Source organism: Podarcis melisellensis (assembly GCF_964234715.1).
Source record: "Podarcis melisellensis genome assembly, chromosome: 5".
NCBI classification, from domain to species: domain Eukaryota; kingdom Metazoa; phylum Chordata; class Lepidosauria; order Squamata; family Lacertidae; genus Podarcis; species Podarcis melisellensis.
Window position 1 is genome coordinate 46,739,321 of NC_138537.1, and position 25,809 is coordinate 46,765,129.

The following is a 25,809-nucleotide window of genomic DNA, read 5'->3' on the forward strand; positions in this document are numbered from 1 at the left end:
GGTATTGGGTTCAGTGCCAGGCAGAACCAGGGAAACTTTCTATCTAAAACTCTGGGCAGCTCCCAGTCATTGTAAACCTGAAGTATGGAACCTTTTCCAGCAGGAGGGCCATATTCCCTGGTGGAGAACCTTCCAAGGACTGTATGCCAAAGGTGGATGGGCCATAAGCTAGCAATGGACGTGATTTTTACCTTTATACAACAGGCTGCATTCTAGCCACACAAAGGTTAGAGGTTAATGTGCGCACACATCTCCATCCTTCATCCAGGAAGCAAGAGGCATTATCTTAATTCAAGGGCCTATCCCAGAGAGGCGAAAACGCTCTACCAGAGTCTGGATAAGGACTGGAGAAGGTTGGGGCATAGCTTAGGAAGAGCACCAAAGACCAGATAGAGAGGTCTGAAATGTTGCATTCATCTTCCAGGCCTGAGATTCCACACCTCTAGTATGAACAGTACTGAACTAGATACAGCAGTATTCTATGATCTATCTTCCTATGATCTAGCAGGGTTTTTCCGACAACTGTATGTGGATTTATTGTGTTAATTGTACTGGTTATAATGCCAATGCATCTGTCCCAACTTTTGTTCTTCATTTTATAGTACCTGTTGTGTTACAGAACTGAGGCTTTTTGATTGATATATCAGTCCAGTATGCAAATATTTTAAAAGCAGAAAAGAACTGTATACTGGGATACTGCTCCAAACTTGGTCACATGAAATTATAGTGCAAAATGCCTGAGATTTTCCAAGCCAATGGAGTTGCAAACATTTTTTTTTTTCCTGGGAAAGATTAACATGGAAATTAGCACTAAACTTTAACTGAATTCTACTAGGTTTCCAAAAGTGGCTTTGACGTAAAATGCAGAAATGATCAGGTAAGGAAACATCAAGAAGGCAGAAAAATTGTCTGAATGCAGCCTACCTGAATACATGATCACGTAGCCTGAAATCAGCACAAGCTGGTGTTTTTCTTCACTAGCTGAAATGTCTATGTGAATTTAAGTGACCACACATAAATGTCAAGCTTCACATGCCCAATGAATGTGACCAGTTTACCAAAAACGCAGCTCCTTTCAGAGATACTACTCAGCCCAGTTTCTCAACTCACCAATATAGTTGTGTAAACTCAGCCTAAACACAGTCCAATTAAGCAGATATAGTGTACATTAATAATAAAATCATTTCACAAATATCTTGAGCAGTGTACTTGAGAAAATTTCAGATTTTTTCCCCAGTCCCTTATTATAAATGCTTACTTTATGACTGTCATAAATAAGAGCATACATTAACAAGAGATTTTTTTAATGACTCTGGCTAGCTTCTTTAGCAAGAGACAATTAGTGTGAGAGCAACATTGTTCCAAAATAACCTGCATGTTCCCAGCTCTTCTTCTGTAAATTGAAGACGCTTTGCAAAACTGATACCTTTAAATGAAACAGCAAGCATTTTTTTATAACTGCCCCCCTCATTAAATAGGGTTCAGCCAAGAACAGATGGTCTTGATGGCAATCTGAACATCAGTTCTTTCATGTGTACCAAGGAAATGGATGTCAGCCTATTGCGACATCATAATCTTGTCTGATAACTGCTAGCACTTGAAGGAAGTAGTAACCTTTTGGTATTTTCACATCTCATGTATTCTAAGAAAACTGACATCAGAGTTTGTGCTAGACTTTCTCAGTATAAAGTCAAACCTGAAACAAGTCATATTTTCCCAGTGTCAATCTGCTTACAAAAGGCCACACAGGCCTACAGAAATGGTACCCCCTGGAAAATTTCAGAGCTATGGGTCTGTTTTCATATAATCTTGGGGGGGGGGAAACTACCTTATATTTATTTCACGGTGTTCCTACTACATGCTAGCAACAGAAACAACCAATGTGTTGGATGAAGACATACTTCCTTTTATCTGTCCTGGTGTTAGCCATTTTAGCCACACTGTATATAATTTTATACAGCTCTTAACTTCCTATCTCCTTGCTCACATTTCTAAGCTAAAAGCCCCAAATAGTGAAATCTTTTCTTGCAGGGAAGTTGCTCCGCATGAATTAAAATACATAAATTATCTTTGTTTATTGAATACATTTATATACCACTTGATTATTTGCATTTCTAACTGGTGTATGTAAAAAAATACACAAACATATCTATATTTGCAGTAAAGATATGGCTTATTACAAAGAAGCTGTTACATATTGCTATCTGTTTTTTGTGGGGGTAGGCTGCATGCCAAGACCCTTATAATTCCCTGACCCAGAAAGTGTTATAATCTAAACAAAGATTCAAAGGTAATGGCCCTCTAAGGTAACAAAGGAATTGACTCTGTGCCAGATGAAAAATGAGTAGGCTCCCTCCCTCAACTCGCTAGGATTTGGAATGACAAAGATCAGGGGGGAGAATTCATTTATGTGAGCCAGAAGCTAAAATTCAGTTATGTGAGCCAGTATGTTTCCAGGCACAATTCAAAGTGTTGGTGCTGACCTTGTGGTGGCGTGCAACAATATTTACTTCACTGATTTAGAGACAATGGTTGACAATTACACTTGCCTATTGATTTTAACTCCTTTGCCACTCATTCAGGTAACTTGTTTTGTTTCATATAAAATATGCCAATAGAATATGTAACAGGAAACTTGGCATGAACACCAGGAGAGCTGGAAACATAACGAGCATCTCTTTATTTATTTTTAGAAGATACCACTATCAACCTAGTCAATAAAGTGTTTGGAAACTTAACACGTTTTGACTCATGTTCATGTGTAACTTCTAAGAAAAGCAAAACAAAGTTTCTTCAGTTTTAGGGACGGATGATAAATGGGTGCATTTGGTTTGGTTGCAGGAGCTTGTGTCAACTTTATTGACTTTCCACACAGAAAAACAAAAAAAGAAAAACCTTTAAACAATTCGTTTGGAGCATCTGTAAAGGCAACTTGCGTCTGCTGTGAGTAAATGGATTCTGATCACTTCTAGGCACCAGCCTGAGAAGAGAATAATTACCTTTGCTGGGGGTGATGGCTGAATCTTGATTTATCTATACTTTTCATTCTGACTGAATGTAAACCAATAAATAGTGGTTGGGGCAGGATAACTGGTTAGGCATGAATTCTGCACAGCAGTGTGAAACTTCAAAATTTGGCTTCTGCATTTTCCTCTCACCTTTTTCCACAATTATGAACGAGAGAGAAAATTTAAAAGATTCTTATTTGCTCTAATGAAGCAAAATAACCTACATACATGTACAAAGCAATGGAAAAAAAGGTCAGAAATAAGTCTCCAGAAGTTTCTGACCAAAGCAGCAATAATTTTGAAGTTTAGAATGTGAGTGAGAGTCATTACCTATTGAGGTGATTGTTATTTTTTACCACTATTGCTGTGATATCACATGCCAAGGTCTGCACCATGGGGGAATTGGGAGCAAGCAAACCATCAAACTTATCCCTTTCTGCGGTCTTCATTGCCAGTGCCTTTTTCTGGGGGAAATGCAAGGGTATGCATACCCCTAAGCATTTTGTGAATCTAAGTTTGGCCTCATTGAGGGACAGTATTTCAATATGAGTAGGAAAATGAGAGCACCCCTAAACATTTTTTATTTTATTTTTAGGGGAAAAAGCACTGCTCGCTGCTATCAACAAATGAACACATTTGGTTTTCCTGGCTGCCTTCACTAAAGCAGCCTTTTATCTGAAGTGAATTTGTTGTTTCCTTTTGGCTGATTAAGTCAACTCACTGTTAGAAATATAAGGCAATCAGGTGAAAATTGAGACATCAGACCAAATTTAAGCCAGTGTACTCCTAACCACCTGTGCCTCAAATGGCAAAGATGGGTTTATGGGCACCCTCATATGACATACCTATTCCTTCAGAGGGAATATGGCCCCATCCAGAACCAGTAAATGCAGATCAGAACTTAGTTACATACCAAAATTCACATTTACCAAATGTTCTGAGGCAGTTCTCAGCACAAAAATGTATCAAGCTGTTTAAAAATATTTACCGTATTTAAATGTGCAGATTGTTGCAGAAATGGGACTGTGGATACATGTGCAAATGATATGGATCAGAAATGGGCTGATCTTTCCATCCTTATCATGCCAGCACAATCACTGCTTTGACTGGAGTACAGCACCTTGATGAATTTCAGGCATTTTATACCTGGTGTGAAAAGGATTTTTATTTCTCTTCTACAAGCAGAGTAATACTCTGTGTGCAAGGAGGAATCCCATCACACAAAAGAAAGAGTCATGCAGATGTGGGAGCTTTGTATTGCACCCCATCCCAACAAACCATGATGAAATATTGACTCTTACCGTTATCAGTTCTTATTCAGGAAATGGGAATGCATTTAAAAGGCAGTATAAAGGTAAAGGTAAAGGTACCCCTTACTATTAGGTCCAGACATGGACGACTCTGAGGTTGCGCCCTCATCTCACTCTATAGGCTGAGGGAGCCGGTGTTTGTCCGCAGACAGTTTTCCCGGGTCATGTGGCCAGCATGACTAAGCCGCTTCTGGCGAACCAGAGCAGTGAATGGAAACACTCTTTACCTTCCCACCAGAGCGGTACCTATTTATCTACTTGCACTTTGACGTGCTTTCAAACTACTAGGTTGGCAGGAGCAGGGACAGAGCAACGGGAGCTCACCCCGTCGTGGGGATTTGAACCGCCGACCTTCTGATCATCAAGCTCTGTGGTTTAGACCACAGCGCCACCCATGTCTCCTAACAGCCAGTATAGTAAAGGTAATGGGACCCCTGATCATTAGGTCCAGTCATGACTGACTGGGGTTGCGGCACTCATCTCGCTTTATTGGCCGAGGGAGCCGGCGTACAGCTTCCATGTCATGTGGCCAGCATAGTATAGTATGGTGTTAAAGAGTATCAGACTAGGACTGGGTGACCTAGGTTCAAATCCCAACTCAGCCACAATGTTTGTGAGGTGACCTTTCTTACCTCGTGGGATTGGTTTGAAGATAAAATTTTAGAAGTAGTGGTAGAAAGAAACCTTATATACCCTCTGAGAAACTTGGAAGGGTAGATTTTTTTTAATGAATATCTAAATATTGTTGGGGGGATCCAATGAGAATATATCTGAGTTCAAATTTTGGCCAAATGTTTTTGGTCAGCATTATGGTTCTGCCATTAAAAGGCTGATCCAATGAAGAGACCAAAGTACTAAATATCTTCTATGCAGGGGGTTGGGGGTTAGAATCTTGAAATTCTTTGCCCATATTTGGGAACAGCTGTTGCATTATTTTGTCAGCTCACATAAGAGTGAATCAGTGCAGATTCTAGACTGCATTCTCCTTCTTTGGTGTTAAGAATTTTATTGACTTGGTAGACAGACGGCAGCAGGTTTTCATACAATAGGAGAATAACACAATGCAATTTGATTTTGTAGAACATCTCCCACGAGCAAGTATCAAAGGACTACAATCAGAGCTTGTAATTAATGTGTGCTGTCTCTAGTTGCCATGTCTTTGACAGTTAGATAAAAACAATATTTTATGATAAAAATAAAAGGGTAGCTATGTCAACAGAGTGACAAAGCCGGTGAATAATTATAAAAGAAGTGCTATCCGAGAGCTTTAATTGAAGAAGGGTGAAAAAGGTGAGGTACCAAGTAGAATGGACAGCTCAGAAAATGGAATTTTAAAACAGTAATTTATACAGGAAGTATAAGAATGAAAATGGTTTCCTAGTCGATGTTATTGGTTTTGAAAAAAGGATAGGAGTTCAACAACAGTCTGTAAAACACAGACTGTCTCGTCAGAGTGGTGCATGCTCTAGTTGTCTCCCACTTGGACTACTGCAACACGCTCTCTTTGACCCAGAAACTACAACTAATCTAGAATGCGGCAGCTAGATTGGTGACTGGGAGCAGCCGCCAAGACCACATAACACTGGTCTTGAAAGACCTACATTGGTTCCAGTACCTTTCGGAGCAGAATTAGGGCTGTCCTTTAAATCCCTAAATGGCCTCGGCCCAGTATACCTGAAGGAGCGTCTCCATCCCCATTGTTCTGCCCGGACACTTAGGTCCAGCGCCAAGGGCCTTCTGGTGGTTCCCTCACTGCAAGAAGTGAGGTTTCAGGGAACCAGAGAGAGGGCCTTCTTGGTAGTGGCGCCCACACTGTGGAACACCCTCCCTTCAGATGTCAAGGAAATAAGCAGCTATCTTGTTTTTAAAAGACAGCCCTGTTTAGGGAAGTTTTAAATATTTAATGCTGTATTGTTTTTAACACTCCATTGGGAGCTGCCCAGAGTGGCTGGGGAAACCCAGCCAGATGGGCGGGGTAGAAATAATAAATGATTCTTATTCTTATTAAGAAAAAATACACAACTTTGGCTGATGAGCTGGGTGGAACTACTGAGTGCAAAAGTGCATGCAGTCTTAGTCCCTTCCCAGAAACGCACCAGTCTCCAGAAGCCATAGTTCTGGCCTGGGTTCATTTGAGGAGAAATCCTCCATTCCATCCTGTCATGTTCAGTACAGAGAAGTCTGCTCAGCCAAGTAATGTTAGTTCACAGTATTGGGAGCATGAATTTGTGTGATTTTATACAAAACTGGGTAGACATGGCTACAGCAAACACACGCGCACACACACCGCTAGAGTATGTGTATGTGTATGTGTATGCATTAGGCTTGAGAGGACAGAGACTCTGTTTGCCATCAGGGAATGCTTGGCTTCTTCTTCGCTGCCCCTTTAGAAGGTAGCTGCTGCCACAGACATGATGTTTATGTGCAGTGCATTTTTCTATTAAAAAAATGTTTAGGGATACTCGCATTTTCCTACTCATATTGCCTCAATGAGGCCCAACACAAAATGTTTAGGGGTATGCATAACCCTGCGTCCCCTCAGAAAAAAAGTTTTGTGTATGTGTATTCTAATGAGCTGAATAGGGTGTGGAGGTGTGGAATGTGTGTGTATGAACTTTACCCCACTTAGTTTATCTTTTGGTTGATATATTGTTCATGTTTTTAATATTGTTTTATATATTATAAATGATGTACTGATTTGTTAATCATATGACCTCTGTCCTGATTGTGATATTTAGCTTATGTTTTAGTTGTTGCTTTGTTAACAATGTTTTAAAGATTGTAATTGTTTTACTGATGATTTGTTGTTTATTCTATAATGATTTATGTTGCATTTTAGATGCTGTATTTTCCACTGCGTTGCTATTTATTATTTGTAAGCCACTTGGGTTTCACTTGAATGAAAAGCAGCACAGAAATATAATAAACCAAACCAAATCAAAATCATTATTCAGCAAACAAGAGAGAGCAGGAAGGCTTAAACAGGAAATATTTTTATGAGATTAAAAACCAAAGCAGCATATTTCATGGACCAGATTACACATTGACCCCCAGAATCATTATAGCAATGTTTTTTATTAGATGTGGAGCTTCTCACATACTGTATGCAAGCATCTCCACACAAACATGCATTTGCACACAAACACACAGCAAAATTGACTTACAGCCGTACCTTGGTTCTTGAACGGAATCCATTCTGAAAGTCTGTTTGACTTCTGAAAACATTCGAAAACCAAGGTGCGGCTTCCGATTGGCTGCAGGAGCTTCCTGCACTCAATCGGAAGCCACGTCGGACGTTTGGCTTCCAAAAAACACTCACTTCCAGGTTTGTGGCATTCAGGAGCCAAAACAGATGAGTACCAAAGCATTCAAGAACCCAGGTACGACTGTACAGCCAAACTAATTCTTCTGGAGGCCATGCCTTGCCACACTATAATCTACCAAGCCAAATGCAGTTCAATCACCCTCCTCTTTTTTTCTGCCTGCTACAAAAAACAAGGTTTGTGTCTGTTAAGCATCTCACAAGACACATCTGATGGGCTGCATTTGGTTTAGTTTGCCACATGCTAACCTGGCCTGAATTAGTCTGTCATTCATTCATTTATGGTTGACTTGTCCCTTTACATCTTGTTTGTCCAATAAAAAAAGATGTGCTTGCCTTCTTTGCTTTGTTTCCTGTCAAACAGGTCTGCTAACACATAAATACAAGCAGGAAAAAATGAGAGACTGGAATGAATGCAATTCCAAGTGTAGCTATAGCCTACACAACAGCTGCAAAATCACATTGCACAGAACACCTACACTCATAGGAAAGAACAGCCATTTCCTCAGTGACAGGCTTTTGTATATTGAATGGTAAGGAAATGAAATATCTGTGCAACAGAAGGGAAAGATGATTGGAGCCCCTACAATTTAACACCATCACCTTCATTCATAAAGGACTAAAACACAAAAGGCCCTGAGAGTAGCTTCCATCTTTCATCTCAGAAGCTGGCAACACAGAAAATAAGCATTTCTACTGTACAAGAATGGTAATGAAAGTTGCATATCCTCCAAGATCTTGAGTCCCAAAATGAGGATGTGCGTCTTCCCATCTTTGTTCCCATGTGGGTCACGTGACCTGTGTAACATAAGGTAAAGGTAAAGGGACCCCTGACCATTATGTCCAGTCGTGGCCAACTCTGGGGTTGCAGTGCTCATCTCGCTTTATTGGCCAAGGGAGCTAGCGTACAGCTTCCGGTTTATGTGGCCAGCATAACTAAGCCGCTTCTGGCAAACTAGAGCAGCGCACAGAAACACCGTTTACCTTCCCGCCGGAGCGGTACCTATTTATCTACTTGCACTTTGACGTGCTTTCGAACTGCTAGGTTGGCAGGAGCAGAGACTGAGCAACGGGAGCTCACTCCGTCATGGGGATTCGAACCGCCGACCTTCTGATTGGCAAGTCCTAGGCTCTGTGGTTTAACCCACAGTGCCACCCACGTCGGAACCCCAAAACACACTTTTTTTGGGGGGGTGCTTTGCTCTCACACTTTTTTCAGGGCAAGATCTTGGCATGAAATTGCATGATATAACAGTGCCCCAAATAGCCACTGTGCTTTTGCGGGGAGAAAGGAGGTGTCATAGTTTTTCTGGGATGCATGCAGGTGGAAGCAAATATGAAGATAGGAAGATAGGATAGGAACAGACACAATTCTGGAAAAAGCCCCAAGCTCAGTCGCATTTGATTTTGGCAGTAATTGTTATATCTTGCCAACCTAAATGTTGATGATTTTGAAAACCAATTCAGATTTGAAAAATAAATAAATATTACATTCAAAGTTCAACATGATTTCCCCCCCAAAAAATGTGAATTGCTGCAGTAATTATACAAATACTGTTTCCAGTTCCAGCTGGAGCTAATTTATGTCCTACACAGAACATGTGTCTGGCTAGCCATAGTCATTTTTGTCAGATAGAGATACAATCTCCTGCCTTTGTCTCATGTTATTTCCCAGACTCATCAGCTGCATTGTTAATTTCAATAATTAGACATACAGTACTTGCCTGCTATTCAAAGAAAACAGCATTCAGCAAATATGGATGTAATTTAATTGAATAATTTATTTGATGAGGGCTTTTATTTTTCCTTCCTGATATTCAGTCAGCTGTGACAATAATGGAATATTGCACTGAATGCCGAGTGATAACAGAACTGTACTTTTAATTTTTCATGTTCTTAATAATGAAATGATGTTCCCATTGCTTAAAAGCATATAAATGATGAACTAATCAAGTGCAGAACCTTTTCTGAAAGGCATGGCATCACTTTGTAATGTGTCAAGAATTAAGTACAAATTCAGAACATTGGATTTCAATTCCCTGAACATTTGATTGTTTAGAAAATTCAAAACTTTTGAAAGTTTTAATAAGTTGAAATGGTAGTATAGCAACAAATACAAAGAAGATGCTAAACAAGGGCAACTACCAGGGAAGCACTTATCTCTCAGGAATACTGCTTTAGGGAGGAAAGGATGCTAATGAGAGGCAGGCTAAAACTACTATTAAGGAGGAAGACAGCTCATTCATAAAGGTACCTAGAAGATAGTCATATCTTTTGCTCTAAAGATGAATGTCAATGAGAAGCTAAGTCCCCTACCACAATAACTTCTATGTTGGCAATTGTTTCTTATATTGCCAATTCAAGATTTCCAAGCTTGAATCCAGACATCAGCTATGGTACCGTCTCTCTTACTGGAAACCTGACTCCCACATTTTTCTACCAAGTGGCTCCTGACCTGCTCCAGTAAGTTTGGAGTTTTGTGTGTTTATATACCCCAGCACTACTCAGAAGTAAGTCCCATTGAACTTGTTTCCAAACAATAACATTTAGAATTGCAGTTTGCAACCTTACAGTTTCACCCAAACAATGTTCACTCTGAAGTAAGTAGCACTGAAACGAAGATAAGATTGGGGTTTTAACTCTCACTGAGACTAAACTATGGGACTAAACTGGGCTAAGTAGTTTATGGATCAAAACAATTAATTCATCAAGCTTAACAAATGTAGCAGGGTTTAGCTAAGTACCCACTAAAGGAAATAATTTATAACCCAAACAACAATATATCAGTATGGGTTTGTGGGTCATGACTCCTTTACCATTTGCAAATCTGTTCTGACAAGAAAATTGGCCTCCTCCAGAGCTAAACTTGGTAATTCACCAGAGATTTTAAACTCCATTGAATTATCAACATTGGCATGAGCCCTGTAAGAGGAAGCATTTATGTCAGTGACTGCTAGTTTTAAAAGCTACTTTGAGTTTCTTTTGACCACTGGAATTAATTTTTAAAGTTTGCTGTATAAACTGGTCTGAGTGCCCCTATTTGCCATTCTTGTTCCTGATATTCCTATAAATCCTTTTTGAGCTGAATCTTGGTCTTGCCTGAACCCACCTACTCTTCAGAGGCAAAGAGGGGCAACTAGGGGAAAAAACCCTACTCTTCTCCCATTTGCCAGCAAGGAATAACCAGGTCAGGTAGTTACTTCTATTGACTTCAGTGGCTCTACTCTAAATAGAATCAAAACTGAATATAACCCTATGCTTTTTGATAATGTAGTATGTAACTCTGTATTTCAGAAATTTCCCATTTTTTTTTCCTGGAAATTTCACACACGGTTTCAGTCACTGTGGAAGAGCTTGGGAAGCAGTGTGTGGTATTGCTGAAAGAAGGGTGGCTGTTTGGAGAAACATTCTCACTTATTACTAAGTCCTTTTGCATGTCTTTGAGGACTACTGAGATTTGCTTGCTACTTGAACACACCTATAGCTTCCAGGAGAATTTCCCTATGTAATTGGTTTCTCTGGCCACTGGAAGGGAAGCTTGATCCAATTGCTGAAAGTATGGTTATATAGCATAAACATACCTTTCGGCGCATCAGTGGTTCCTGCGGGACCTCTAAGAAACACCACATTTGGTAAAAAAAAAAAAAAGATCCCCTTGCGCATGCAATTCCCACTTGAGACACACAGAAACACCCTGAGCCCACATGCATGAATATCACGACAATACAGAAGGGGCTGATTACATTTGGATAGGGTGTTAATTGGAGAAAAAAGACACATATGATTGATACCATCCACATGGTTACACAACATCATTGGGGTCACATGGGACTACATGAGGAGAAACTAGCTCAATCGCACAAGTTATATGACTAAACAAGTTTTGTGTCTACTGTATATTGCCAGAATTAGCTTTGAGGTACTTAAGAAATCAACTCTCCATTTCTCATCAGGAATTCAATTTTAAATTCAGTACAATAAGTTTTCACTGCAGCTTCCTAATTTTTCTTGTAATTACATTTCCTATTTCTTGAATCATGCATTAACTCTCTAAGCCTGTTGTTGCAAATATCACACTTATTTGAGATCACAGGCAGCCATCAATAAACATCTCTCTTGAGTTTTGGGTCCTTAGACAAACATCTGCTGGGTAACAAATTTCGGAATTAAACCCAAAGAAGCTGCATTTAATTCTGTTGTCAACAAGTGTCTTAGTTAATTGTAGAATCTGCTGGATGATTAAAGCAGAGGGGAAAACAAATGAGAAATAGCTTTTTGTGATTCAAAAACAGGTTTGGCATGACCATTTATTGTTCCAGTTATTCTGACATGATTAGGTTTACCTTAAAGCTGATAATTCTATGGTAATTACTTTACAGCAGTAACAACTAGTGTCTTTGTTTTCTTATCCTGGTGCATTTTTTTTTTAAAAAAACCACAGATCTCTGAATTCTGCAAGTGGTTTTTAGCTACAGTGTCTCAGGCTTAGAGTGGGGAGCCACAAGTTCAGGGACTGAATGTGACCCTCCAAAACTACCTATCTGGCCCTAGAGTCTCTCTCTAGACCACACCTCTAACCAGCCCTGTTTCGCATCCTCTATCAGTGTTTCTGCCTGGCTGGAATGTTCTTTGGAACTCTGATAATGCATCTTGCTTGTCGTGATGGAGAATAGAGAGGAGAATGTGTATATAGAAACTAGCCTGCTGTACAATGGTAAAATTTACAATTGGCCTCACCCATGCTGTGGTCCTCAGAACAAAAGGGAATGTGGCCCTTGACAAGTGCTTGTATTAATTATTGCCTATATAGCTATTATTCCCTGCACCAGTTACTCCATCAATTATTCATCTTTTTCCCTAAAAGCTCCTTTGTCTATCCCTCTTTTACAAAGAGGGGAAAGAAGAATTTTTGATGGATTGATACATGATGGTTGTTGGGTCTATAAAATCCTCTATTTAATCTGTGCAATATCTTTCCAAGCAGTAAAGTCTCTGCTCACCCATCAACCCACATTTTCAACATACTAAAAATACAATATATATCTTAGAAGTGGCCTGACAACCAAAGCTTCTAGCTGATGAGTTCAAAACCAATGTGGAAAATTCAGTGGTGCCCCCTCTCCTGATTTCTCTCTAGCTATTTGGCTTCTCTGTCTCACTGCTTTCCTAATTCCCCTTTCATGTACATATTGTACAATTGATGGCAAATCCTGTTTCTAGGTTCCTAAGTTGTGTGGGGTATTTTCAGACTCCTCCACTTTCATACTTGCCTCCAGCATTCCCTATGCTCAAGTTATATGCTTCTCCTTCCTAGGGATCAGGGGACTTATAAACATTTGCCAATTTCATGTGTACAAAAAACTAAGCACAAAACCAGCCCAAACCATGGCAAAATGGTTTCCATTTCAGGATTTCATTTGCACTTATCACCCTAGGTTCTGGAAACTGTTCAATTCCAGTGGATTTTTTTCAAAAAAATATCAAGTTTGGACCATGGAACAAACACAAAGAGCATTTTCTTTCCTTATTACTAAACAACAACTGATTTAGATACTCTCCCCTCTATACACTGAAGGATCTAGCCCAGGCATAGGCAAACTTGGCCCTCCAGTTGTTTTGGGACTACAATTCCCATCATCCCTGACCACTGGTCCTTTTAGCTAGGGATCATGGGAGTTGTAGTCCCAAAACATCTGGAGGGCTGAGTTTGCCTATGCCTGATCTAGGCCTTTGGAGCATACAGGTTGATGGTCACACAAACCTAAACCACAGCTTCATAATATACAGCATAAATGTACAATCAGAGAACCCTGTCCCTCTCCACTCTTGATTTCTTCCCATCAACTCTCCAGTAGCTCGTTACAGAATACTTATTTCATAATAACCTAACCTGAAAACTTATTGAAGGATCCTATAACTAAATACATACATACATACATACATACATACATACATACATACGAGTTTTGTTTTTAACCAGCTGTTAAGAATATGTTTAGCTCTGGTTAGGCAATTAACAGCTGCTGGCCAGCCCTAACAAACCTTTAGTCCCTCTTTAAGACAGTAAAAGAGGCTATTCCTACTAGGAAAGATATTTTGGGGGGGGGGTTGTTTCGTTTTTACTGGGTAGACTGCAAAATAAGCCCTTTCTCTCTGACATCCCATCACTGAAGCAATGCATGGTTGAGCTGTAGGAGGTTGTCGTTCTGATAGCTGTCCCCTGGGAAAGCTGGGGGAAACAATGACAAAACAGAGACATTGCTAACTTGTCTGCGGTTGATGCACAGTATATTGCATGAGGGCTTAGATTTCAGACAACAGCTTCTTCCTCCTCTTTTCCTTTTTTCCCAAAGAGCTTTGTTCTGTCATGCTGACAATGCATCTTGCTCAGGGAAGGTGAAACACAGCAGACAAAACGAGATATTGAGGAGGGGGGAAAGGCACAGTGCCAGAGGGATAATACACCATTCTGTGTCTTGTTTCCTCTCATTAAACACCCTGGGCTCTCATAGTCAAGGGAGCCTAAACTTTTCACAACGGTGAAGAAGCAAAGGCTTCTCAAAATGGTTGGCTGTATTTAAATATTCCTTAACTGAAGGACTACATCATTATTATGAATATCAAAACATGTGCAGGTTGTACTGTAATGGGAAATGAATAAGATAAGGGCATTTAAATGGTTCTGTTGGACCAAATGAAAGATCCACCCAGCCTAGAACCTAACCTAGAAGGTTTTGAAGTTGCAAGATGCACAGTCAGTGACTACTGGACTCATTACATGAATCTGATGGATCCACTGATACTTTTGTTCACAGCAATCCCATGCCTGCACTTCTGATGAAAACAACTTCAGGGTCAACAGGGGCCATCATATATTATGACCCAAAATCTGCTGGTAGATCCTTCTATTTTTTGTGCACTCTCTCTGGTTTAGCAATATAGGACTAAACCAGAAGTTCTCATTAAAAACAATAATAGTATCTTAACAGTATAATGTGGCTTTCTAGTTGTGCATCCATGTTAGGTGTGCTGCAAAATCAGATTGATCAGCAGTTGGGTCCGGGAAAGGATCATTTCTGCAAGCAGAAAGTCAATGATAGTTATTTCTATGATTAAACCAATCTCATGTTGTTGTTGTTTTGGACACTGTTTTCAGACACTGGGAGCTGGTTTCAGGTATTATGTCCTGTTGTTGTTTTTTTTTTGGGGGGGGGGAGGATTCTTAAATGTCCACAGGCACTGTCAAATGTATTATGTAAACTCATTTGCCGTTTTGTTGCAAGCCATAAAACTCCACAACATGCTCAGAATGACAAAAAAAAAATCTCTTTAATATTAATGCACACCATATCTTATTCTGGGTATGCAGTACATGCATGGGAAATAGTTATGATGCAACTTGAGTGCTCTTTACTGTACTATGCAACTAAATATTCTCCTTCCTGGTGTCCTAAAGGGGTATGTGAGGGTAGGGATGGTGTCACGTCTGCCTTAGATAGAAGCAGGATGTCCTTGCATGAAAGCTGGCATGCAAACATGTGAGGGCAGAGCAAGAAAAGGCTTGGTTTGGCCATAGCCCAGTGATAGAGCATCTGCTGTGCATGCGAAGGGTATCACATTCAGTCCCCAGAACCTCCAAGTAGGACTGAGCGAAACTCCTGTTGCCAGTATAGAAAATACTGAGCTAGATACAGTATAATGACACAGTGCCAGATTTACGTATAAGCTAAACAAGCTATAGCTTAGGGGCCCACTCTCTTGGGGCCATGCCAAAAAATATATTTCTTCTTAGTTGTATTTCACTATTAATATACTTCTTCTTAATTGTATTTCAGGGACGCGGGTGGCGCTGTGGTCTAAACCACTGAGCCTCTTGGGCTTACCAATCAGAAGGTCGGTGGTTTGAATCCCCGTGACGGGGTGAGCTCCTGTTGCTCGGTCCGAGCTCCTGCCAACCTAGCAGTTCAAAAGCACACTAGTGTAGGTAGATAAATAGGTACTGCTCTGGCGGGAAGGTAAATGGCGTTTCCATGCGCTGCTCTGGTTTCAGTGTTCCATTGCGCCAGAAGCGGCTTAGTCATGCTGGCCACATTACCCAGAAAAACTGCCTGTGGACAAATGCCGGTTCTGTCAGCCTGTAAAGCGAGATGAGCGCCACAACCCCAGAGTTGTACGCAACTGGACTTATCTGTCAGTGGTCCTTTACCTTTACCTTTAGTTGTATTTCAGTTCAACAATTACTTTGATAAAATACATATTTGTTATGTGCAAATGGCTTTAGATACTTATTAGGTCCATAAATTACCGTATAGCATATATTAAACACAAAAAACAGCAACAATTTGTTGTTGACAAAGGACAGCTGGACATTTAAGGGCCCTGTTACCCTTTTGGCCTCATCAAACCTAAATCTGGCCCTGTACTGACATACTATAAAGGAGCTTCCCATGTTCTTAAGAGCAAGCCAGATGGTAATGGTCTTCAGTCTGGGCCAAGGCCAGGTTTTTTTGGCCTAGTAAGCCTGAGCAACAGTAGCCCTTTCACAAGAGTCCACCTGCAATCTACTCCTGTGATTTTACATTTGCATTGGGGGAAGCTTGTATCTAATAAAATATGAATAACAGACTGCTTCTTGCCCTGGGTTCATTCATCAGATTTCTAACACATGAACCTGGGATTGGGGGGGGGGGGAGAGAAACAGTCCAGACTTTGCGCCTGATGAGATAATGCACTTTTTCTGACATAGAGATTAATATCTATGTCAAAAAAATAAAAAAGCAAAATGAAATAATTCTCAGAGAAAACATCATATCTTTTTCAGACCAGGAAAATCAGATATTTATAGACTTTGCTGAGAATATGTTGTTTGCCTCTATAACTCATATGTTAAGTATCAGAGATAAGTTTTCTCCAAGAACTTTGGATTTACTGTGGTGATCAATTCTTTATTCATAGATAAGCCCTATACCATTTAGCACTGTTTATTGCCTGACAGCAGATCAATTGAACATTGTCAGTTTGAAAGCTTCTGTTTCCATTGACATGAATACAGTATCTAGAAACTGACAGTGTGTTTACTGGGGGCTTATGAAAATCATAAGACCTTCTCTTTTTTTTAGTTGTGTGCATTCAGCATTAGTGTTCTGTATATCATTTTAATGAGGGAACTCCTCTTGGTTTAATTTGGTATTCGCTTAGCATTTTTTGTTCTCAGAAAATTTTCTGAAAAAGCTCAGCCACAGAGGTCATTCTTTGTATGCATAAGATCTGAGGTCCAATCTCTGCATCCCAATTAAAGGATATAGCTGTAGATAGCAGAGTCAGGAAATGTCTTCACCTGTAACCATGGGAAACTGTTGCCAAAATAGCTAATATTGAGCTAGATGGGCCAATAGCCCAACGATCGCCCTCTTGAGATATTCTAATCATGTCTAAAAATCAAAAGTCAAGCAGGGAAAGCAGGACCAAATATGCTAAGCACAAGGGACATAGTTTAGCACAGTTGAGCTCATGTGTTGGTTTTACATACATGTAGAATGCTTGAATAGTGGTTTTTTAAAATCTAAAATAGGGGTGGCTGGCCTAATGTTACTGCAATTCCCCATTAAGCTTGACCATGCTGCTTTGGGCTAATGGGAGCTGGAACATTTCTAGGGCCTCACCCTGGTCTAAATCTGGTTTCATATGTCCAGTGTCTCAATATAGGACCCAGAAAACTTTATCACCTGACTAAAAAAACAAAACAGTGCTGTCTTCAGTGGGCCATAAACCCAAAGAAACTACCTCATCTTTTTAAATCTTTACTGATTTTTTTCCCCAATAGAGCAACAGTAAAAATAGAGCAGACCAAAGCTGGGGAGATTTCCAGTCCTTGGACCAAGAGAGCTATGTGATCTTAGACCAGGCATCACCAAAATCAGCCCTCCAGATGTTTTGGGACTACAACTCCCATCATCTCTAGCTAACAGGATCAGTGGTCAGGGATGATGGGAATTGTAGTTCCAAAACATCTGGAGGGCCGAGTTTTTGGATGCCTGTCCTAGACTAAGATCCAAAAAGGCCTAGCTCAGGGAAGCTTCCCAGACCAACAAAGCAAGAGCACCAGCCTTCTTGAATCTACCCATAAAAACCTTAACTTAACTTATTTTGATGCCAGAAGCTCTGCTCCTGTGATCCCCAGAGTAACATGGAAACTATTCAGACAGGCCAGGTGATGTCACTTTGATTGGGGGGTGGGACTGTAAGTTTTCTGGGCAGTGTCGCTGCTCCCATCATTCAGCCCAGCTCTGAGGGCCTTCTGGTGGTTCCCTCATTGTGAGAAGTGAGGTTACAGAGAACCAGGCAGAGGGTCTTCTCAGTAGTGGTGCCCGCCCTGTGGAACATCCTCCCATCAGATGTCAAATAAATAAATATATGACCATCCATAAACATCTAAAGGCAGTCCTGTATCAGGAAGCCTTTAATGTGTGATATTCTGCTGTGTCTTTGTATATTCTGATGGAAGCCACTCAGAGTGGCTGGGTCAACCCAGTCAGATGTGTGGGGTATGTATATGTGGAGTGTGTGTGTGTGTGTGAGTGAGTGTGGTGCGTATATACAGTGCTTTTTTTCTAAAAAAAATGTTTATGGGTACTCTCATTTTCCTACTCATATTAAAATACTGTCCCTCAATGAGGCCCAACTTAGATTCACAAAATGTTTAGAGGTATGCGCCTCCTGCGTCCCCCCCAGAAAAAAGCACAATATATATGTGTGTTGTGTGTGCGCATGTGTGTGTGCCACATACAAACATAGTCTCTGCTGTACCTAGGACAATGCTGATGGTAATTAAAAACTATATCGAGTGGAAAAATCACTTAATTATCCAAAGAATGGGTTAGCCATTATAATACATTGTATTCCCCCAGATTTCAAGTCCTCCTCTCTCCTTCCATAGCTGGTATCTTGCAGCCTAGTACAGTCACATAGTCTAGTGCAGCACAATTTTATGGTAAAAATAATGGAATGGTTCACTAGTAAAACAGAATATCTTAGAATAAAACATATTCATGACACTGCCAGGTTCATACTTTTTAAAAAAGATGTTGAGGCTGTGATGGATAAAATATCACTTTCCTTCCGTTCCCAAATCGGGACTGCGATCAAAATGGCATATTAACGTAATGCAGTCTCACTTACATATGCAAAATTTTATTTAAATGAAGCTTTTAAAGGCTTGATATAAGACATTGTTTAGTTGACTGAGCACAGAAGTGCAAACCAATGTGCCTTTGAGTGACTAGAAAATATCCTCATTCTCAGTGGGTCTCCTGGCTAGAGATTGCATATTCATGAATTAGAAGAATCTTCATCTGCCCTGCTCCTGCTCAGCAACAGGCGTTTACACTTTCTTTGAGAAACATTAAAATGACCTGCTCACAATCTGTGGCCATTGCTAATCTTAGAGCATTAGGCTGCAGTCTTAAGTTCCTTGATGTCAATAGGTCCTACCTTTGGGCAGGCATGTTCAGGACTGCAATGTTATTTTTCCCCATCAGGTATGAGAAGTATTTTCAGTATAATAAAGCAAAAAATCAAGCTTGTGTATCCACAGTAAATCCATCTATACACCCTCTGCTGATTCTGTTTTTTCTCTCTCTTTTATAATCCCTTTCTCATAAATAGCCAAACAGTGTTGATTTGTGTACTGAAAGAGTTACTTATTTTAATTACATCTTTTTGTCTTCCCCTTATTTTTGGCAAACAAGACATAGTTGACAGAGCATCTAAGAAAGTGGGATCTAGTCAAGCAAAGCTATGTTGACCAAAGTCAATTTGTTAGTCTTTAAGGTATCACAGATTTCCTGATTGTCTCTTTTGCTGCAACAGAGTAATAGCTACCCTGCTAGAAAGAAATCCATGAGAGTAGTAGGGAAAATACTAGGACCCTTCTTAGCCACTGCATCAGCACCCAGGAACCACACAGACCCCAAACTAATAATACCCTTTTGGATGAATTTATGGGACCAAAAGGTGGGAAAGAATGGGATACGATTAGATAGATCCCTCTCTCTACGCAACTGCTCTGCATGATCTGTGAAAACAAGCTCTGAGGGCTCAGAGATGCTTGGCTTCACGATTCAGTGAAAGGCAGACACTGGTAAAGCTATGAATTAGCCTGGCTGGAAAATCATATTCAGTCACAAATGCAAAGGTCTACCATAAGAAACCACGTGGGAAACAGAATATGATGGAAGCCTGGGTGGATGCTGCCAAGTAGATGAGAGCTGAACTAGAGCTACAGATGCCAATGCAAAATGCAAACTCACAACTGCATAGATTTTAGCAAGTGCATACATTATACATACACCTTGACAATGATGCTGCGTTTTGATATTTGATGTTTATTGTAAGCCTCTCACCTAGTTCATTCTTATGGCTGTCACTGCCTCTCTTGCAACTTGCCACTACCTAACTGGTGCAGAGAAGAAGAAAATGCCAAGCACCTTTTCCCACGAGAGCCCCCCCCCCCATATACAATCTAGGAGTCTCTTCCCACCAGCATCTGATCGGAAGCTTAACCTTAGCTTCCCACACCAGTTGCCATAGCCTAAACAATTCTTACTCACAGCAGATGGGCTCTGCCTATACACTATAGTTACCAGACACCTGACATTTTGCTCTGTTATTGTTCCATGTGTAACCACTTCTTCGTGTTCGACTCTATCATTCTTCTGACCTAGGCTGGATCTTGACACATCAAAGAAGCATTTTGGTTAAACGTGTTGTAAACTCATACAAGGAAATCTGGTTGGCAAAGATGGGAGTCCACAGTGCCATCTGGTGTCACAGTGTTGTATTGCATATACAACACATATAAAATGTTTTTTCTTTACCAATCTGAGTTCCTGGTAGAGATAATTTCTAAAATGAATTCCTGAACTGGTGCATGTACATTTGGCCATGGTTTTCAGTTCACTCATGTCTACGCTTCCCAATAAACACAAATATTATTTTTTGTGCTTTGTTTCCTCAATGAGCATGTGCTCAACAAGCACATCAATAACCTGAAGGGCATAGAATAACAAAAGGAACAGCAAACTATGGCAAAGTCTGCACAAAGTCTGGAAATTTAAAAATAGAACAGATGGATGGCAGATTGTCAATGTGTCAGTGTTGCTCTGCAAACATCACTGGAAAACTGAGAATACTGAAATCTTAAAGGAAATTTGGGTGGGGAAAATTTCGTAAGGGTCCCTACTGGCTGCTTCACCCTTGCAGCTTTGTTGAAAAAAGCACAGTAGCTCTCTCATAGAGCACTTTTCAGTCAAATCTGAGATGAAAAAAGATGTAGAAGTAGCACAGGGGACAATCACTCAGCTGCTAGTTGCAGAAAGCCAGTTTGCCACGCTTTCAAATTTATCCATACCAAGCAGTGCATTTCACATTAATGCACAACAAAATGGCAAATGCTTCTATAAGTTTCCTATGCTCAGATTCAAAATCGCATAATGAATGATGAAAGCTTACAGTGTTTGGGACTTTTAAGTTTAGAGAAGAGGAGAGCAAGACTGGACATGATAGAGGTGTATACAATTCTGCATCATGGGGCAAAAGTGGATGGAGAAAGGCTCTTCTCCCTCTCTCCCGAACATCTAAAGAAGCTGAACACTGGAATATGGACAAAAGAAATTACTTATTCACATGGTGCAGTTAAAACTATGGAATTTGCTCCCACATGAATAGTGCTAGCCACTTACAGAGATGGCTTTAAATGAGGATTGGACAAATTCATGGAATGTAAGATTCTTAACAGCTACTAGCCACAAGGGATATGTTTAATCTCCACTAATGGAGGCAGTATGTGACTGAGTACCAGCTGCTGGGAATCAGGACAGGAGAAGGGAAAGAAGAGCAGTGTTGTGCATTTCCCATAGACATTTGGTTGGCCATTGGGAACATAATGTTGGACTATGTCAGCCCCGGACCTGATCCCATGGAGCTCTTCTTATGTTCTCAACTGAGAAACTGCATGCAAACCAAGGCAGTTATCAGGTGAACATTTCAACTGACCGCTTCTTCACTCAGTTGGCCTTCATTTTTGAATGTATGCCTGTTGGTTAGTTGTGTGACATATTCTCCATTATGTACTAATCATGCCAGCTTTGCTTTGCCAAATCACATTTAATTTTGCTTGTTATTTGGAAGCTTTGAAAATTGACAAATGAATAATTATACAGAGATGATCCAGAGCTTGGCCATTTATTCTTTTCTCTATCTCTTGGCAATGGTCTGAAGAAAGAAGCAATTAGCCATTAAGGAATGAGGGAATCTATCAGCTACACTGTTGTTCTTACACAGGAACTCAGCCATTTGCATTCCTGTTCCATGAAAGAGATCAGGGTTTTATTCCACTAATGTGAGAAAATGGCCAGTGATTGCTATGTGAGAACAATAGGTGTCCAAGTGGGTGGCAAACCGCATGAAAGCTCTATTTCCCTATATTGTTTGTGAGTGGAAAACCACAGGTATCAAACTCAGAATGACACAATTAGTGGCACTGGCTTCAACCTACAAACCCTTAAATTAATTCAGTCCTGGATAAATCAGACACTATTTCTCACTGTGTGTCCCACCTAAGAAGGTTGGCTGACAGATGCCTATTTTGAGGCAAATATGAATGGCAGTACTAGGACAAAATTTGCCGTTCATGTTCACAACTATAAAGAGCTTGCTGGGTCAGGCTGGTGGCCCCCCTAGTCCAGCATCCTGTCCACACAGTGGCCATTTTGTTGCCTCTGGCAAGCACACAAGCAGGCCATGAGACCAAAAGGAAAGGGAGAAAAATCCTTTCCGACCCTGTCAACAGTGATCTGAATAGCTCTAATTTGAGGGAGGGTGGGAAGCTCATGGGGCAAGAGTAGAAATGAAGTTTCTTCACCACAAGAATGAGTTTCAAAGCTTTGCTGCAGAACAATCTTAAATATGAGTTACTTTGTATTTTGCAACATTTATATTAATAACACATTGTAAACAAGAAATGGGGTTCAGCCCTTTATGTGGTTCAATAAACTTTCCTCTCTCTGGTCCGAGACGGAGATCCTAAGTTTATTCATCATTGGAGCTTCTGTTTCTGGCAATAAGTCATCAGGGAGCTTGACACATTGAAATGGCAAAATGCCAGCCTTCTCCAATGCTTTTGCCTTAGTGGACCTTCTTGCCGAAGGGAAACACAGCATTTTAAACACAATACAGTCAAACACACCATTTTATGTACATTAAACACTAACACCTTCCTCCCGAGAGATTTCATGGAGTGGCTTCATCCTGCATGAACATGACAAGGAGGCACAACTCTGTCGGGACTATGTACCGCCAGGCACAATCACACACTACAGAGCACAGCTTCCAAATTCTCCCTGCAGCCATTGCAAAAGGGTACTGTCAGGGTTTCTGGGAGAGAGGAGGAGATGACAGAGGAGACGGAGAGCGAGTGGGAGGAGGGGCAGAAGGATGAGGAAGAAGATGACGGAATTCTGAGGGAATCCACGAGTCTGAGCAGCGAGTCAGAGGATTCTCAAAAGGGGGTTACCTTAATCAAGCAAAGGGGAGGAGAAGGGAGAAGCGGAGAGGAGCCCAGTGGAAGACAGAGGAAGCAAGAGACGTCTCAGCCGGAACGGAGTAAAGGGGGTGGAGTCGTCAGCCTCTCGGAGGGAGCAGGATTAGGAGAGAACAGAGAGAGGGGGTTGGAGCAGGGTGTTCAGCCGGAAAGGGTGGAGAGCAGAGCAGGGGGTGGTGTAGCGGTCGAAAGAAAGGTCAGCAGCAACGTACGCGCGCCAAGTTCAAACGTAGAGGCGCGCGGAAGTGGAGAGAGCTCAGGGGAGGAGCCCGGCCCTAAAGCCAGAAAGAGGGGGGAAGAGGCGGCAGAGGATTCAGCCTCAGGCGAGTCACGGAGAGAGGGAACCCAGGGGGGCAGGAAGACCCTGCGGAAAAGAAAGGAGAGGAAGAGGTGGTCTAGAGCCAGGCTATTAAGTTGGTGCGGAAGAGGGGAGGAGTCAGAGGGGACTTCAGCGGTCTAACGTGGCAGACGTACGGCCACAATGCTGAACTGTATGAGAAGCAGAAATCTTCAATAAACTTTTCCTGTAAATAAGCTGCAACGGAGTGAGGTCTCTTGTGAGCTGGGACCAGACCTGGGTGGCCGTGACAGTAAGTCCCCTCTCTCAAAGCAAAAATTTTTTTTTTGCGAAGCTCACGAACGGGAGCAGCCATGAGCGCTGAGGAGCAGCTGGTTGCATTGCGGAATCAGGTTACCGCTCTCACATCGGCAGTCATTGCTTCGCAGAAGAAGAATGACGACTTGGAGAAGACGTGCCAGGATTTGCAGGCAAGGTGGGAGCGCGCGGACAAGGCGGGGGCCCCAGGATCCAGAGCGGAGGGCATTGCGCTTGGACGGAGGGGGGGTGCCCTAGTTCCGCATTTTAATGGCAACTTGCAAGACTATCCCAATTTCAGAGCGGACGTTGTATATGCACTGCACTTACTCCGTCACGATTTTAAAGATGAGGAGGAGAGAGTGGGGTTCATTGTTTCGCACCTGCATGGGGAGGCCAGGGCTTGGCTACGCAATTTGTGGCGCGAAGATGGACCGGCCCGTCGCGATTCAACTGCGTTCATCAAAGCGATGGATTCTTGTTTTCAATCCTCTGTGGATGTGGACATTGCGCGCCGTCAAATGCACGGGCTGAGGCAGGGGAAAGCGACTGTGCGCCAATACCACTCTAAATTTTTTGCATTGCTCACCGCCTTAGATTGGCCAAAGGACAGTAAACCGGTCAGAGATCTTTTTTGGGAGGGATTGAGCCCCCCCATCAAGGATGAGATCGCTAGGGGGGACAGACCCCAGACCCTAGAAGACGTGGTGCAACGGGCTTTAGCTCTTGGAATTCGACATGAGGGGCGTCCGTGGCATGAGGAGGACGGGCCCCAAGCGCGTGCGCAAGCAAGGACTCTCCCTTTTGGGCACAGAGACTTCAGCCGTGCGCACCCCTCGCCAATGGGGAAGGACAGAGAGGAGCCAATGGAGATTGGTGGTGCTAGGGCTCAGAAGCCATCCCAGAGCCCTGTCCCTGGTGCAGCCAAAGCGAAGCCTCCTAGAGGAACCAGGAAGTGTTACATCTGTGACAGTGCGCACCATATGGCGAAAGAGTGCCCCCAGAGGCTCCAGAAGCACACTGCAGCGCTGGCAACTGTAACAGCAGAGGTGCAACCAGGGGAGCAGCTTCAGGGAAACGACAGTGCCTGGCTGGAAGCAGAGCTACTGGGGCTCAGCCAGGCGGATCTGTAGACAAGCCCCCAGCATCACTGCAGAGCGTGGACCCTTTGCCTCCCAAACCGGCAGTTCTGCTCACAGCAACACTCCAGTTGCCTGATGGGAGACTCCTCGAGGTTCCAATAACGATCGATTCGGGAAGCAACGCCGACTTCATGGGACTGCAGTTCGTTAAGCAGCACAACATGGCGCTCCTGCCTGCAACGACGCCTCTGAACGTGGTCACGGTGGACGGCAGGAAGTTGCTGGGGGGGCAAGTGGTGCAGCAAACCCCTCCCATGATGATGCAGATTGGCAACCATCGAGAGCTTATTAGTTTCAATGTCACCCACTTATCGGACACACCCATCGTGTTAGGCATGAGTTGGCTGGAGAGGCACAGTCCCGCGGTTGCGTGGTACCAGAGGCAGATCAACTTTTGTTCATCGTATTGTGCTCAGCATTGCTTTCAGACCGATCAGGGAGGAGAAGCTGAGCAGCCATTGCATCTGGGTATGGTGCAAACAGTGCCTCACAAGTACCAGGACTTCTTGGAGGTTTTCTGTGAGAAGGAAGCTGACAAGTTGCCGCCTCATAGACCTTACGACTGCGCGATTGATTTAGTGCCAGGGGCGCAATTGCCTGCTGCCAAGCTGTACTCCATGTCGGAGGACGAAATGCAAGAGCTTCGGGAGTTCATAGACCATAACCTCAAGCGCGGTTTCATCCAGGAATCTAAAGCAGCGGGAGGCAGCCCTGTTTTCTTTGTGAAGAAGAAGGACACGCCCCAAAAAAGGCTTATAGTGGATTACAGGTTCATCAACAGCTTGACTAAGCCCAAAGCTTTCCCCATGCCCAAGATTGACGACCTTTTAGCGA

General features: G+C 42.1%; 1 protein-coding gene across 5 annotated transcripts in view; it reads right to left on the bottom strand.

Annotated features, from left to right (window-relative positions):
* Window positions 1-25,809, bottom strand: part of SORCS1 (sortilin related VPS10 domain containing receptor 1) — a 368,116-nt gene that overhangs the window by 141,303 nt on the left and 201,004 nt on the right. The window lies entirely within an intron of this gene.